This window comes from Triticum dicoccoides, chromosome 3A (genome assembly GCF_002162155.2).
Source record: "Triticum dicoccoides isolate Atlit2015 ecotype Zavitan chromosome 3A, WEW_v2.0, whole genome shotgun sequence".
Lineage (NCBI taxonomy): Eukaryota > Viridiplantae > Streptophyta > Magnoliopsida > Poales > Poaceae > Triticum > Triticum dicoccoides.
Genome location: NC_041384.1, coordinates 551,961,699 through 551,974,912, shown reverse-complemented (window position 1 = coordinate 551,974,912; position 13,214 = coordinate 551,961,699). Strand labels below are relative to the sequence as shown.

Here is a 13,214-nt window from a genome sequence, read left to right as displayed (position 1 = left end):
CCTAACAAACCTAAAGAAGATGTGATCCACATACTCATCTTCACCAGATCAGGTACATTTCCCATCCCCAGGGCCGTGGTGCTTGAGGACCTGGTTTGCACTGGGAAGCCTTCCCCTAACCAGTTGCCAGAGAAATTTTCCCGAGTTTTATTGCAGTAGAGTACCTCTTTCCAGAGAGCCCACCCTTGGTCGCCAACACGGTCACCAGTTGGCACGCAGGAAGTGAGAGCAACGGTCATTTTCCCTTAAGATAGTTCTTTGGACAATGTGTCTTAAGATATTTTTTAGTATATACCTTAAAATTCTTACTCTTTGTTCCGCGCCTCTTGTTGAGTGAAAACCGTGATTACACCTTGCCTCCTAAAGGGGGGGTGGGTGGGAATGAAACATGATATCTAGAACAACAAAATTACAATTTCACTCTAGCCCTTTCTCGTTTTTGTAATGGAACTATTAACAATATCTTCACCCTAGCTTGTTTTGCAACAAGAACTATAATAAACTAGCCTGTCTCCATGTAATTTTGTTGTGAAACTTAATAGACTAGCACTTCCTTTCGTGTTTGTGTGCCTGTTTGATTTAGCCTATCTCCATGTACCCACTGTGTCATGTATTACAAGGCCTTGAACAAATATCAAATTTATATACACAATCTCCACATAAAAATAACTGGTGTGAAACTTAAGAACTACAGAACTTGCAGTCACAAATCCAGTTATGTGTGCATGCCAAACATATGAGCAAGCACACCCTGCAGTCTTGATGCATATGTGTGCCATCTACTTATCTTCCTCCTGAAAAGCTTGACATTGTGCCAAAGCTCGTTGCTGATGAAGAATGTGATATGACGTAAGGGTTGAAACCTTCGCTCTGCATCAAAGACAGCATGCAAAAGCTTAAATGCGTTGGCATCAACTCCGGTAGTGGCATTTCCTTGTTGAGGTACTGCATGACTTGCCTCATAGTTGGCCTTATGTTTGTAAATGGGTGAGAGCACAATAATCCTAGCTTTAGTGCTAAGAATGCTTCACCAACATCAATTCGCCTTGAAGCTTGATGTCCACTGCATCATTGAGTGAACATTTATGCCAATGTTCAAGCACCCAGTCAACTAGCATGAGATGGCTTTCCTCCGTATCTTTCATGATGGGCTTTTGCCCACAGGTGACCTCAAGAATGAACACACCGAAGGAAAATACATCCGTAAATGGGGTTGCCTTGCCAGTGCGTGCAAGCTCTGGAGCTAGGTATCCTATGGTGCCAACAACACGTGTGGCTTCTGGGTCGCTACCATGGTCATACAACCTTGCAAGACCAAAGTCACCTATTCGCCCACTGATCTCGGTGTCGATGAGCACATTGCTTGCCTTGATGTCTCGATGTATGATAATTTTCTCACACTCCTCGTGAAGGTAGAGTAATCCATTTGATACACATTTGATGATTTGAAACCACTGAGACCAATCCAAAGTAGGCTTTCCATCTTTGCCATATAAGTATTTGTCTAGGCTTCCATTTGGCATATAATCGTATACTAAAAGAAGCTCACCTTTTCGCCGGCAATATCCCAGTAATTGGACAAGATTGCGGTGTTGAAGGCGGCCTATGCTAACAATCTCTGCAATGAATTCCTTCATTCCTTGTTTTGAGTCGTGTGACACCTTCTTCACAGCGATATTGAATCTTGATATAGGCAACACCCCTTTGTATACCTTTCCGAACCCTCCACCACCTAGTAGGTTCTTGTCTTTAAATCCTTCTGTGGCATCAAACAAATCCTTGTATGAGAACCGGTGCGGCCCATACTCAACCTCCCAATCTTCACATAGCTCAGCATACCTTAGATTCCTCCGTATGAGCAGAAAAATGGTAGCAGTTACTGCAAAGAGGAACACCACAATTCCTATTGGTAAAAGTATATGTAATCTCATGGACTGAGCCTTCTGACCAAGACGAGGCAGCTCGGAGAGTTTGGAAATGTCAATGGGCGGAGTGAGGCTGTCCATGCCAAAGCTCCAACCAAGCACATAGTGCTGCGCGCTGACTGTGCCTGTAGAGGACGAGAAGCCAATATATGCTGGACTAGTGATTACTGTCGAGAGATTAAAAGTGGTTGAAAGCAGTGGCCTCTCAGGTTTTGCCAGATTGATGGGGGCCATGGTCACATTGATCTGTATGACCTCTCTATCATAGTTCACCCACACTTGCATCGCCTTGTGGCTATTGAGTGCCAACCTCTCAAAGATGCCACTCTGATTACTGTAATAGCCAGCATCATGAGATTGCACAGAGTGAAGATTGTTGATGTTGATGCCGATGTGGTTGCCGTTGATGTCTTCTAAGTCATAATTTTGGATGGTGTCAAGCTCAACCGCAAAAATGTGGTTGTTTGGGTCACCATTATTCTGGTCACTGAAGAGGCCCAAGTACTGGGTTGGGAATGCAGCTGAGAAATTCCTGGTTGGTGCAATGAAGAAGGCAAGGCCATGACCACTCAAGTCAGGGTCGGTGGAGAGGATGGCAAATACAAACGATACAGAGAAAGAACGCACCGTGCCATTGGGAGATTTGTGGAAGCGCATGGGGTTTGGATGGAATGCGTGGCCTTTAAGCCGAGCTGTACCATTGGTCAGCTCGAGGAGACCGCTTGGCATGATCCTGGCATTGCCATCAAGGGCGAGGTTGCTGCCGGTGAAGCCTGAGTATACAAATTGATCGTCCTCATTGCCAGTACTGCGAGCAGCAAGGCTAAGGCTTATGATCAGTTTGAAGAACATAATCTTCTTGCTAGCCATGTCTGCAATTCTGTATTTTGTGGATCTGCAATGTGGTTTGCGGTGGTGCACTTACATCTACTTTGTTTGGCTGTTCATTATAGCGGAGTTGGGCTACTTGTAGTTACTTAGGCACCACTTGCCCGAGTCTTCTGCATATTTTTCTTAGTTCCTTCCTTCGTGCTTACTTCTTCCTAGTCTATAAGGATGCATCTAGTAATATTGCAGATGAGTTTGAATGAAAATGATACATGTTGGCCAGGTCAGCAAGAAAATAATTAAAGCCGCCAAGGACTCATAGATCGGCACATAAATAAGCTTCAGAGAATACAATCATCCACATCATTTAGTTGTTAAATGCTTCTTTCAACTGAGCATTTTGTCATTGCTGGTAACCAATAGTCAAGCTATATTTTGTTGTTGTTGTAATCTTGTAGGAAACTAGTGGTAGGGTTTCCAGTACCGTGGGTTTCTTTGTGTGGTTCAGCTGCTGCTTTCTGGTCCTTGCCGCCACTATAACAGGCTGTCAATGAACACAAATTGAAATGGTTGACTTTGAGAACGCGTGACTGAAAGCCAGACAAAATTTGGCTGATTTCTCTTATGTAGCAACGATGGGAATCCTACGCTTTGGTGACGAGAGGACGATGTAATTGAGGTAGAATTGGTGGTTCATGAGTGTAATGAAGGTATTTTCTTTTATTCTGGTTTCAGTTCAGCAGAAATTTGTAAGAAGTTTTTTCGCAGCGCAAATATCATCCAGTTAGTCAGTTCTTTTTTCTTAATTTTTAGGGGTACCTATTAGCAGTTTTGTGTTATGATCTCGATTAATCTTTGAAAGCTATCCTGATGTCAAGTACTACCTTCATTCCATATTAACCTTGCTGATTTAGTACCAAGTTATACTAAATTAGTGACACTTAATATGGAATGGATACGTTTTCTTTTTTGAAGTTTTTGGAGGTTTCTCATTGAATATATAGCGTGGTGTTTCGAATTGGTGACCTCATGGTCGATCATCAGATGCGTTAACCACCCCACCATCGCCACCTGGTGTGCTATGTTTCATCGTCTTCCTGCTTTTCTTCCTTTCCTTTTTCTTTTTCTTTCCTTTTTCTTTTTCTTTCCTTTTTTCTTTTTTCTTTTTATTTTTTATTGGAACTTTTTTTTACCTTTTTTATTCTTCTATTTTATTCTTTGTTTTCTTTACTTTTTTCAAAATTGAATGAACTTATTTCAAATCGATGAACCTTTTTTCCAAAATTGATGAACTTTTAAAAATTGATAAACTTTCTTTCAAAATTGATGATTTTTTTTCAAAATTGAATGAACTTTTTTCAAAATCGCTGATTTTCTTCTCAAAATGGACGAACTTTTTCAAGAACCGAATGAACTTTTTCCAAAATTGATGAACTTTCTTTGTTTTTGTGAACTTTTTTTGAAGTTCGTCAACTAGTTTTGAACCCACGGACTTTTTTTGTGAATGACTTTTTAATTCCTGATTTTTAGAAAAATGCATTTTTTGAAAAGTCAATGGTCAACTGGTCAAAGATTGACCAGTCAACTGCTACTGGTCAACTGTGGCCAGAAAACCAGGACGAACCGTTGCCTTACTGCGCCGGTCGCATTCGCTGGCGCATCGAGCGTTGGCCTCCATAATGGGTCGGCCCACGAGGCGTGCGTGTGAGCGCCGTTCCGCTTGCTAGCGCATAAGGCGCTCAATAGGAGCTCCCTTCTAGTAGCAATCAGTTTCTCCTCGGGACTTCAACCCGGTAGTCTGCCCCCGCGTCGCCAGGGCGACACGGGGGAAACCTAGATCGGCGCCGCCAGCCCCCCTTTCCACCCTCCCCATTGCTCGCCGCCGCCGCCGGAGGAGCGGCCGGCAAAGCCCGCGCCTGCTCCGGTGAAGGTGGCGGCGGGGCCCTTTCATCTCCCACGACTGCGAGCTTGGCGAGCTGGCTGCCATGGCTGCGCGGGGGCGCGCGTCCGCGACGGAGTGGCCGGAGGTGGCGCGTGGCTGGAGGCTTGGGCGTGGCAGTCGCGCGAGGAAGCACGGCAGGCGCGCGAGGAGGCGTGCGGCTGGGCGCGGTGAGCGGCTGCGGGGCGCGGCGTGGTGGTCGTCGTCAGATCCGAGGCGGTGCGTGGGCAGGGTGCCAGGCGCTGCTCCCAGCGTGGATCTGCGGCTGGCGGGGCGTGGGAGGCGCGCCGGTGGCGCCCCCAGCGCGGATCTGCTGGGTGGCAGCCGGTTGTCTTCGGCGGCCGGTGGTTCTCCGCACGACAGAGGCACGACGTTGGTTCTGCTGGAGGTGTGAGTTCCGCAGGCAGCAGGGCTCGATCTGGGTTTCTGCTGGCCGTGCGGACGAAGTGGTGGGAGATGAATGGCACCTCGTGTGACGCCTGGATAATTAGGCTACAGTGAACCTCTGCTAATGATACCACGTCACCTCGATTACTGTTGCTAATCTCGCGTTAGTTCGAAAACGGTTCGAATTCAAATTCAAAATCAAGCAAACAATAAAAGTTTTCAAATATTAAAACTAAAATGTTTAGAGTGAGCCAAATAATCCATATTAAATATTGGTGAAGAAACCCCACTTTTATAAAATCTTTAAATACTCTAAAGTGAATAAAAGTGTAGCAAAACAATTATTGAAATGCCTTTTACAATTAATAAAAATGTTAAACTATTCTATTTAGGGTCTAAACTTTATATGGTAGTGGGATTAGTGGTAGTACTAATTTCGAGGTCATTTTGGTACTTTGCAAAAAAAAGAGGAACAAAATATAACAGAAAAGAAATAAGTAAATAAAAAAAGAAAGAACTCCCGCTCGGCCCAACTGGGCCATGGCCCAGCCAGGCCGACCCAACTCCCTTCCCCGGCCCAACCGCGCCTACAACCCACCCCACTCCCCCGGTGACCTAGATCGGTCCACCCACTCCCCCCCACTCCCCCTCTCGCTCCCCATCCCCCCGATCCAGAACTGGATTGGGCCGAACCCCGACGCCGTGCGCCAACGCCGGCGCCCGTCCCCGCCGGTGCCCGTCGCTCGGACTCGCCGGACCTCCTCGCCGGTCTGCCTCCTTCGACGCCGTCATCCCCATCGACCACCCCGACCCCCGCTGCCCTTTCCCCTACCGGTCTCGTGAGCCCCGATCTCCTCCTCTCCTCTGTCGCACGCCGGCCGCCCCCTGTATCGCACGCGCCTGCACACAGCCGCGTTGCCCCGGCCTGTCGACGACCGCGTAGTAGCCGCCCCGCGCCCGTCTCCGTTCGGCCCCTGCTGCTGCTTCTCTTGCCGCTGCCGCTTCTTCCTGCCGCCACCGCGTCTGGCCCCGACCAGCCTCGTCGGCGCCGCTGTCGCCGCGCCACCGCCGCCTACTCCACTGCCCCGCCCGCGCCTACTCCTTGCGGCGGCCGCCTTCGCCCCTGCCGTGCCGCCTGCATCCCCCTTGGCCGCTCACCGCCGCTGTGCATGTGCGCATCCGCGCTTGGCCGCTCGCCAGCGCGCGCCCACGCCCGCACGCTCGCGCCAGCTGCTGCCCTAGAGCCCCACTGATGTTCCGCTCTGCCGCGGCCTAGGCCCCATCGCGCACGCACACGTCGCGTCGAGCGCGCCGTCTCCAACCGCTCCGCCCCTCTGCGGCGCTCGCAGCGCCCGTGTCGGGTGCATCCCCGTGGGCCAGCACCCATTCGGGTGTGCCCGACGCCCGCCCCAGTTTGGCCCCGTGGGGCCTATGACGAACGGGGCCCATGCCCAGAACAAAAATGAAAAATAAATAAAATAATAATAAAAAATTAATAATAAAATTAATTAACTATTTAACTAAATAATTAACTTAATTAATCCTGTTTAGTTATCTAATTAACTTAATTAACCTGTGTTAGTTAACCTAATAACCTACTTAGTCTTTTTAATCTGTTAGGTTAGTAAAACAGTATATGACAAGGGGGCCCCACCCCCTGTTGACCAGTCAAAGTTTGACTGGTCAACTGGGACCACTTGGACCCACATGTCAGCCCCTCTGGTACACTTATGTGTACCCAGAGCTGGGTGCATCTAGCAATTCACATTATTTCGAACTAAATTAAATTTAGAAAATGAATAAAACTTTGAAAATTTATATAAAATAATCCGTAGCTCGGATGGAAAAACTTTGTACATCAAAGTTGCTCAGAACGGCGAGACGAATCCGGATACGCAGCCTGTTCGCCCGCCACGCATCCCTAGCATAGTGAACACAGAACTTTCCCCCTCCGGTTCATCTGCCCGAAAACGTGAAACGTCGGAAATACTTTCCTGGATGTTTTCCCCCTTCATCGGTATCACCTCATACTGCGTTAGGTCCCCCTAGCACAACGTAATGCCGCATCTTGCTTTTTGTTACATTGATTGCTCTGTTATTTATTGTGTTCCCCCTCCGTTACTTCTTTCCGGTAGACCCCGAGACCGCCGGAGACCCCCAGTACTTCTACGTTGTTGATGAACCTTCCTTCTTGCCAGAGCAACCAGGCAAGCCCCCCCTTTGATCACCAAATATCGCCTACTCTTCTCTGTACTGCTTGCATTAGAGTAGTGTAACATGTTACTGCTTTCCGTTAATCCTATCCTGATGCATAGCCTGTCTTTGCTACTACTGTTGTTACCTTTACCTGCAATCCTAATGCTTAGTATAGGATGCTAGTTTATCATCAGTGGCCCTACATTCTTGTCCGTATGCCATGCTATACTACCGGGCCATGATCACTCGGGAGGTGATCACGGGTATGTACTATATACTTTATACATGATACATGTGGTGACTAAAGTCGGGTTGGCTCGTGGAGCACCCGCGAGTGATTCACGGATTGGGGGCTGAAAGAACCTTTGTCCCAACGGCCCTCTGTGTGGATCTTTGTGTCGAAGCGACAGGGCAGGTTGAGACCACCTAGGAGAGAGGTGGGCCTGGCCCTGGTCGGCGTTCGCGGTTATTTCAAGATAACACGTTTAACGAGATCTTGGTATTTGATCTGAGTCTGGCCACTGGCCTATACGCACTAACCATCTACGCGGGGATAGTTATGGGCACTCGACGTCGTGGTATCAGCCGAAGCCTTCGTGACGTCAGTGACTGAGCGGCGCGCGCCGGATTGGAACGTAAGCCTGCTCTTGTATTAAGGGGGCTAGTTCTGCTTCCGGCCGCCCTCGCAACGTGCATGTGTGCAATGGGCGATGGGCCCAGACCCCTGCGCCATAGGATTTAGACCGGCGTGCTGACCTCTCTGTTGTGCCTAGGTAGGGCTGCGACGTGTTGATCTTCCGAGGCCGAGCATGGCCCAGAAAAGTGTGTTCGGCCAAATGGGATCGAGCGTGTTGGGTTATGTGGTGCACCCCTACAGGGAAGTTAATCTATTCGAATAGTCGTGATCTTCGGTAACAGGACGACTTGGAGTTGTACCTTGACCTTATAACAACTAGAACCAGATACTTAATAAAACACACCCTTCCAAGTGCCAGATACAACCCGGTAATCGCTCTCTCACAGGGCGACGAGGGGAGGATCATCGGTTAGGGTTATGCTATGCGATGCTACTTGGTGAACTTACCATCTACTCTCTTCTCCTGCTGCAAGATGGAGGTTACCAGAAGCGTAGTCTTTGAAAGGACTAGCTATCCCCCTCTTATTCCGGCATTCTGCAGTTCAGACCACATATGATACCCTTATTCCATATGATACCAATGCATACATATGTAGTGTAGCTCCTTGCTTGCGAGTACTTTGGATGAGTACTCACGGTTGCTTTTCTCCCCCTTTTCCCATTTCCTTTATCCGATTGCTGCAACCAGACGTTGGAATCCAGGAGCCAGACGCCACCGCTGAGGACGACTACTACTACTCGGGAGGAGCCTACTACTACGTGCAGCCTGCTGACGACGACCAGGAGTAGTTTAGGTGGATCCCAGGCAGGAGGCCTGCGCCTCTTTCGATCTGTATCTCAGTTTGTGCTAGCCTTCTTAAGGCAAACTTGTTTAACTTATGTCTGTACTCAGATATTGTTGCTTCCGCTGACTCGTCTATGATCGAGCTCTTGTATTCGAGCCCTCGAGGCCCCTGGCTTGTAATATGATGCTTGTATGACTTATTTTTATTTGTAGAGTTGTGTTGTGATATCTTCTCGTGAGTCCCTGATCTTGATCGTACATATTTGCGTGTATGATTAGTGTACGATTGAATCGGGGGCGTCACAAGTTGGTATCAGAGCCGACTGCCTGTAGGAATCCCCCTTCCACACTCCTTGGCCGAAGTTGAGTCTAGACATTTCAAAAACTTTTACTAACATGGTTGTGTGCCTTACGGGCCCACGTCGGCATCTGGGTGGTATTAGGATCTTTTACTCCTTGTCTATACTCTGGGACTCTGATCTCTCTTCTATTCGGGTTAAATGAATTTTGCTAAATCTAACTTTAGGGACTCGTGGTCACATCCACCCGAAGAGCCCCTTCAGACCAGATGATCATCGGCTGCACCAGAAGATTTTGAAGTTACTCTCTGCTACTCTTTCGAGACTTTGTGCCCATCGCCTTTGCAAATTTCCTACCATTGTTATATCATTATGGATGACTACATACACTTGCCCTTTCAAATCCCATTGATCTTATTATTACAAGATACACCGAAAATTATCTCTATTGTTCCGAGAATATTTTGTGCCTACTGCCTTGCAGTTCCTTGCCACCTGAATACCCCTATGGATAATTCTCGCACTTGTCGAGTATCCGCTCATCCCCCAGTTGTTCATGTGTTTCACAATGGTCTTCGAAATACTATTCGATCCTCCAAAAAATCCTTAGTAGCTTATTGCTCTGCAATACTTGTCTGCTTGCATTATGGGTGCTTTCCATATCTCTGGCAATATTCGTTAGTATCCTTAGACACCGTCATTTTGATCCTATTGATTCAACATGAGTGCGAATGCACGCAATCATCAGTTGATCCTTTTAAATTGTCTTTCTGGCTTAGACGTCATTTTTGAACATGAGCTTGTTCTCGACCAATTTGTTTGCCGTCAATTGTACCCTTAGGTCTATTGAACTTATCCACCCTTGATCAGAGCGTCTGCTTTTGATCCTTCTATTTGGAAATCATAATTCCTTTGATATCTAAGCATGGAATCATTCAGGTGTCCTATAGTCTGATGCCCTTGCATCCTTTCTTCAACTGACTGTGTGCCGATGCTCACTTCAGCTCCGCTATGGACCGTCAGATCCTTTATTGGATTATTATTCGACAGTGTCCTCCTTATTCAATAACCTTGTGAGCCTTTCCTCGGATACATAATGCTTTTGGTAAATTGTATCCTCTATTTTCTCAACCATGCTCTGTTTTCGAGCTGGTGGTATTTACGATTGAAGCTTGTGGTATATGTTTCCACGATACCCTGACGGGTTGAACTTATGCCTTTCTTAATCTGTGTGAACCCAAAAGTTTTCACGGGTCATACTCCTCTAGTAATTCACCAGGTAGGTTTTGACACTGAAATCATTCTTATCTAGAGCAGTGAATGAAAGGTTATGCATTGAAGAAGTGGGAGTCGACCTTGAACTTTGTGTTCATGCCCATAGACACGATGTAGATCTTATCATTAGAGCTTCTCTTAAATTAAATTTTTCCTTGGTATAAGTTCTTATATCTGTGATCTGGCCTTTTGCAATCGTGGTTCCGACCATGTTCTCCTTTAAATACCATTTCACGTGCAAGTTTAAGCGCTTGTCTTCTGTAGAGCAATACCCCAGTCCAACCTCTACTTTGATCTGTCATCGAGTATTACCCCCTCTAGTATCTCGAGATTATCACGGAACTGCATAACTTCTTATGAGTTCTTTTTCAAGTATTATCCGACTTTCGCTGCATCATCATTTGACTTGATGTCATCGCCAACCGATTACATCTTCATGAAATCTCTCGACAAATGTGTCGTGGTCATCATCAACATCCTGAGCTCTTCCAAGATATATATCGAATTCTTGATGAGAAATACCATCCTCGCCCCTCAATGGTTTGTGTTATCACCGACCACTTTATTGCCTTCCGTTCAACACAAACTTATTCGTGTTTTGTGTTATACCTTGAGATCCTTGCTATCCAGCATTTGTTCTTCTTTACCTTGGAATATTACCACCTTTTATGTCAAGAATGTCGTGGTAATTTTACCACCTCTTGAGAATTCTTGATATAGTAATATCTCTCGCCTTTTGCATTCATTTCTTGGTCTCCGTGTTGTTCTAAACCGGAATACCGACAAATGGTTTGTGATGTGTAAATTCTAAACTTCTAGCAACCCTATTGCTTCGAAGTTAAGGGTCGTCATTTCATTTTTAGACCATTGGTTATCGAATCACCATTCTAACATTGATCATGCTACCTAAACCCATATTTCGGGTGCACTTTTCAACCAATGTTTAACTATGTATGTTCTCCTCAAGCATACCACATTATATCATTTGATCTGACAAATGTTATCTCCTTGTTCACATAAGTGTGGAAATCCATCTTTTGAAAATCTCAATGAATTGTCGCTGAGTCAATCAGCCACCCCCTCACCTCTTCTTGATTTAATGATGAACTCTTGTTTCGGAACTCGCTTCCATAGTTCAATTCCTGAGAAACTTACAAGGTTATCTCGTAAATTTGTGTTGCACCTTTCTTCTCAGGCATCCTGACTCTGAGTTATCCTGACACCAATCAGATCTGAATCTCGGTCAGATATGATGGTTGGAACATATTTCCAAGAGTTATAACATCGGTCTTCATAAGACCCGGTAAGGTGATGTCATGCCTAGCACACCTGGACGGAGGCCCTATTGTTATAGTTTCCATTTTAGCAAGGTTAACCATTCTTCCATGAGGAAATTGTAAGACTTATTCTATAAGTTGTTCCTGATGGATCCTTTTTGTTTCCAAAGTCTGATCTTCACCTATTGACCATGTCAATGCTATCTAGAAGCATGTCTATGGTACTCCGATTTTCAACAAGAACATTTGAATCCCAATGCCAAATGTTTCTTGCTCAATTATCCGAACACCGTTGTATGGGTAATGTCATGAAAATTTTCTCCCCTTATCTAAAGGGTTTTCTACATTATATCCTGTCATGGATATCGTGCTTTGCTTATCATTGGGAAGGATATACCCCTGAAATATCTGATAATCATATTTTCCTTTCCATTATTTGGTTTAACCTTTATGGTGATCATTATGGTCTAAGCAGTATTAATTCTCTGCTTATGTAAACCCCTCGTGTACAATTCTGTCAGTAAGACCCTGTTACTTTTGTTGATGACATTCCGGTAACCATCGATGGACGAGAACTTTGCCTATTGGTCCGCCTCGTTGCAACGAGCAGGAAAATGGTTCTCTTCGTCCCTCGCCCTTGGTACCAACGTTGTTGCCGACATAATTGACATGCTACCCTTTGACATGCCTTGCTGTCATGACCGAGCAAGATGTCACCGCTCCTCTACTTTTAACCCACATGGTGGGCCCATAACCCACAGTTCCGCAGGATCGAAACCTGACTCTCCTATACACCCCTGTTTCGAAGTTATCCCTTGTGCTTCGTTTCATATGTAATTTGCGAGCCACCTTCCTAGTGATCAATTCTGGTAGCGGACACAATACTTATTCCCGTCGCTCTGAACCCCTTTCACACTCTGTTTCACGCAATGAACGATTGCCTATACCATTGAAACTTCTTATTGCACCATCTTACTTTGCTCTCGATGTGTTTCATTTGTTCAACTCGAGAGATACTCATATGTTCATTCTTGGGATACCCCCAGATGATTTTCCCTTATAACATCCTATCGTTGTAGAGCTTCCACTTACCTATTTGTAAGTACGATGGAGTTCCCCGAAGAAAGGACGAAAACTTCATCATGATGCATTGGAATAAAGAATTGGAGACATCAATGAAAGGGATTAACTTCTTCGAGAAGATCCGTTAGAATATCGTAACCAGAACTTTCCCCCTTACTCCCCTCTTAAATCTCGGGACGAGATTTCTTGTAGTGGAGGAGAATTGTGACGCCCGGATAATTAGGCTACAGTGAACCTCTGCTAATGATGCCACGTCACCTTGATTATTGTTGGTAATCTCGCGTTAGTTCGAAAACAGTTCGAATTCAAATTCAAAATCAAGCAAACAATAAAAGTTTTCAAATATTAAAACTAAAATGTTCGGAGTGAGCCAAATAATCCATATTAAATCTTGGTGAAGAAACCCCACTTTTATAAAATCTTTAAATACTCTAAAGTGAATAAAAGTGTAGCGAAATAATTATTGAAATGCCTTTTATACTTAATAAAAATGTTAAACTATTCTATTTAGGGTCTAAACTTTATATGGTAGTGGGTTTAGTGGTAGTACTAATTTCGAGGTCATTTTGGTACTTTACAAAAAA

The 13,214-nt window shown here is 45.6% G+C and overlaps 1 pseudogene; it reads right to left on the bottom strand.

Moving 5' to 3' along the window:
* Window positions 1-783: 783 nt before the first annotated feature.
* On the bottom strand, window positions 784-2,795 carry LOC119272104 (annotated as a pseudogene).
* Window positions 2,796-13,214: the final 10,419 nt, after the last annotated feature.